A 4,489-nucleotide genomic window follows, 5' to 3' on the forward strand; every position below is an offset into this window, starting at 1 on the left:
AAATGAGAGAAGGTGAGACGGTAGTGACAGTTGTCGGTAAAGGTAAGGGAAAATTTCTCGCTTCCACTTACACATCGAATGACGTGAGAGAGTTGACGTGGACCTAACTTTGCTATTAGATCAGACGGCTAAAACAACGTTTGATTTGAAAGTCTAAAAAACTGACGTTAGAACTTTATCGATTTCAAAAAAGGAGGTATGATAGCACCCAACGAGTTTCTTTGCCAACCTCATGCTCTCTTATCGTGCGGCTTTCTTGATGAATCGACGATCATTTCAATGTGATCATCAAAAAATAAAGAAAACAACTTTCGGAAGCCACTCTTTTTCTTTTCCATTTTAGGGGGTAAATGATACATGGCAAGCAGTATATCGATTCTTATACTGGGACTAAAAACTTTTTTAAAACTTTTTTTGTTACTTAGTACACAATTAGTTCGTTTTTTGAGGGTAAAACTTGTATTACTCAACATCTCAAGTCCTCACAATCATCAATAGCTAACTGAAGGGAAGCTTCTGGACCAGAACCAAACCAAGTCATAGTTCTCCCATCAGTACGAGCAAAATCAGCTAGTCTATCGCTAACTCTATTTTTATCGCGTTTTACATTAGTAATACAAGAATCATGAAGACACATAAAATGCCTGATTTCATTAACAATAGACGAGTAGATCGATCTATCCACCTCCTTCACCTGAATAAGCTTGACTGCAACAATAGAATCCATCTCGGTCATAATCGGAAGATCGCATCTCTGAATGGCCAAAGATAATCCCTCCTTGCAAGCACACAAGTTCGCTTCAAGTGCATCTCGACATGTTAAAAGAGACCGACAAGATGAGAAAATAATGGTACCCTCCACATCTCTAAGAACCATACCTGCACCTGCTGAATTCTCCTTAGCAAACGATCCGTCGGTATTTAATTTCATCCACCCAGGACTTGGAGGAAGCCATTTAGCCGAAGATACTCTTGGCATTAACACATGCGGATGTACTACAGTCTAGAGTATTATCATATGTGACTATTTGCTTCCCCTTGCTTGAATCAGTTGCAAGATCTAGTTAGAAACCAATCAGCGATTCAAGGTAGCTCATGAGAAATCTCTTAAAAGCTTCCATTAGTGCTGGAGGCTTGTGGTGAACCACCTCATTATGAATATGTCAGGCACACCGTATGGTCAACAATCTCTACTCCTAATGGAGCAATTGATAGCCTCGTACGGTTTATTTTCGTCCCACCTTTCATGATATTTTTTGGTACCTCCTCCCACTTTCGCTGGTTTTTTTGTCCCCTTCCTCCACCTCATTGTGTTTTTTTTCGCGTCACCTCTCACACAACGAAAGAAATATGAACAGATCAAAACTTTTCATACTGACGCAAGTTATTTAGTAATGTAGAATCAATCAAGAACAATCTCTAAAAATAAAATCTAAATTAATTAACCTTACCTTAAATCACTCAATCACATTAATTAGAAAGCAAATATTTGATTTTCAGAAAAATTGCTCAATCACATTAACCTTACCTTAACTCACGGATGGTAATCAATCTCCAAACAAAGGAAACAATACATAGAGGGAGCAGTAAATAAACTCCCTTTCTTATGACATGTATACGATTTTCCCTTCCCTCTTCATTGTCGAGCATTCTTGATTCTCGAGACCGATGCTTGGGTTGCGTCACTGGGTTGCGGCGGTGCCGGAGGACGAGGACGACGAGGCCGGGTGCCGTGGCAGCGTGTTGGCCGCGGCCGGTGAAGGGGGCGAAGAAGGGCGGCTTCCCACCTCCCATGGTTTTTATTGTACCTCCTCCCACCTTCGTTGTTTTTTTCGTAGATTTTTTTGTCCCCTCCCTCCACCTCATTGGTTTATTTTCGCGTCACCCTCTCACACAACGAAAGAAATCTGAACAGATCAGAACTTTCCATACTGGCATAAGTTATTTAGTAATGTAGAATCAATCACAAACAATCTCTAAAAATAAGATCTAAATTAATTAACCTTACCTTAAATCACTCAATCACATTAATTAGAAAGCAAATATTTGATTTTTAGAAAAATCGCTCAATCACATTAACCTTACCTTAACTCACGGATGGTAATCAATCTCCAAACAAAGAAAACAATACATAGAGGAAGCAGTAAATAAACTCCCTTTCTTATAACATGTATATGATCTTCCCTTCCCTCTCCGTTGTCGAGCATTCTTGATTCTCGAGACCGATGCTTGGGCTGCGTCACTGGGTCGCGACGGTGCCGGAGGACGAGGACGGCGAGGCCGGGTGCCACGGCACCGCGTTGGCTGCGGCCGGTGAAGGGGGCGAAGAAGGACGGCTTCCCTGGCCGTGGCCGTGGCCGTGGCCCTAGGAGTTGGTGCGGTGGAAGCGGCACTTGAAGGACCCGGCGTGAGTGGCCGGTGTGCAGACGCACTTGGGAGCGGGCCCATGGCCCGCGCCGGACGGCGCCGACGCCGACCCGGGCCACCTCCTCCACGTATTTTTGGACCTATGGCTGGCCGATTTACATGAAATTAATTTTCTCAGTTGTGGTGGCAAATATAATACACATAATCTCTACTCCTAATGGAGCAGTTGGTAGCCTCGTATGATTTATTTTCGTCCCACCTCCCATGATTTTTTTGGTACCTCCTCCCATCTTCGCTGGTTTTTTTGTCCCCTCCCTCCACCTCATTGGTTTATTTTCGCGTCACCCTCTCACACAAAGAAAGAAATCTAAACAGATCAGAACTTTCCATACTGGCGCAAGTTATTTAGTAATGTAGAATCAATCACGAACAATCTCTAAAAATAAAATCTAAATTAATTAACCTTACCTTAAATCACTCAATCACATTAATTAGAAAGCAAATATTTGATTTTCAGAAAAATCGCTCAATCACATTAACCTTACCTTAACTCACGGATGGTAATTGATACGTCTCCAACGTATCTATAATTTTTGATTGCTCCATGCTATATTATCTACTGTTTTGGACTATATTGGGCTTAATTTTCCACTTTTATATTATTTTTGGGACTAACCTATTAACTGGAGTTCCAACCCAGAATTGTTGTTTTTTGCCTATTTCAGTGTTTCGGAGAAACAGAATATCAAACGGAGTCCAAACGGAATAAAATCTTCGGGAACGTGATTTTCTCACCGAACGTGATCCAGGAGACTTGGACCCTATTCCAAGGAGTCAAAGAGGAGGTCACGAGGGTGGGCGCGCCCCCCCTGCCTCGTGGGCGCCTCGGTGCTCCACCGACGTACTCCTTCCTCCTATATATACCTACGTACCCCCAAACGATCAGAACAGGAGCCAAAAACCTAATTCCACCGCCGCACCTTTCTGTATCCACGAGATCCCATCTTGGGGCCTGTTCCGGAGCTCCGCCGGAAGAGGGCCGTCATCACGGAGGGCTTCTACATCATCCTAGCCTCTCCGATGAAGTGTGAGTAGTTTACCTCAGACCTTCAGGTCCATAGTTAGTAGCTAGATTGCTTCTTCTCTCTCTTTGAATCTCAATACAAAGTTCTCTCCCTCTCTTGTGGAGATCTATTCGACGTAATCTTCTTTTTGCGGTGTGTTTGTTGAGACCGATGAATTGTGGGTTTATGATCAAGTCTATCTATGAATAATATTTGAATCTTCTCTGAATTCTTTTATGTATGATTGGTTATCTTTGCAAGTCTCTTCGAATTATCCGTTTGGTTTGGCCAACTAGATTGGTAGTTCTTGCCATGGGAGAAGTGCTTAGCTTTGGGTTCGATCTTGCGGTGTCCTTACCCAGTGACAGAAGGGGCAGCAAGGCACGTATTGTATCGTTGCCATCGAGGATAACAATATAGGGTTTATTTCATATTGCATGAATTTATCTCTCTACATCATGTCATCTTGCTTAAGGCGTTACTCTGTTTTTAACGTAATACTCTAGATGCATGCTGGATAGCGGTCGACGAGTGGAGTAATAGTAGTAGATGCAGAATCGTTTCGATCTACTTGTCACGGACGTGATGCCTATATACATGATCATGCCTAGATATTCTCATAACTATGCTCAATTCTGTCAATTGCTCAACAGTAATTTGTTCACCCACCGTAAAATACTTATGCTCTTGAGAGAAGCCACTAGTGAAACCTATGGCCCCCGGGTCTATTCTCATCATATCAATCTTCATTACTTTAATCTTGCTTTACTTTTTATTTTTGCTTTTACTTTTTTACTTTGCATCTTTATACCAAAAATATTATATCTATCAGATCTCACTCTCATAAGTGACCATGAAGGGATTGACAACCCCTAATCGCGTTGGTTGCGAGTAGCTATCGTTTTGTGCAGGTACGAGGGACTTGAGCGTGGCCTCCTACTGGATTGATACCTTGGTTCTCAAAAACTAAGGAAAATACTTACGCTACTCTGCTGCATCATCCCTTCCTCTTCGGGGAAAACCAACGCAAGCTCAAGACGTAGCAGTAATCAATCTCC

Source organism: Triticum aestivum, chromosome 4A, assembly GCF_018294505.1.
Source record: "Triticum aestivum cultivar Chinese Spring chromosome 4A, IWGSC CS RefSeq v2.1, whole genome shotgun sequence".
NCBI classification, from domain to species: Eukaryota; Viridiplantae; Streptophyta; class Magnoliopsida; order Poales; family Poaceae; genus Triticum; species Triticum aestivum.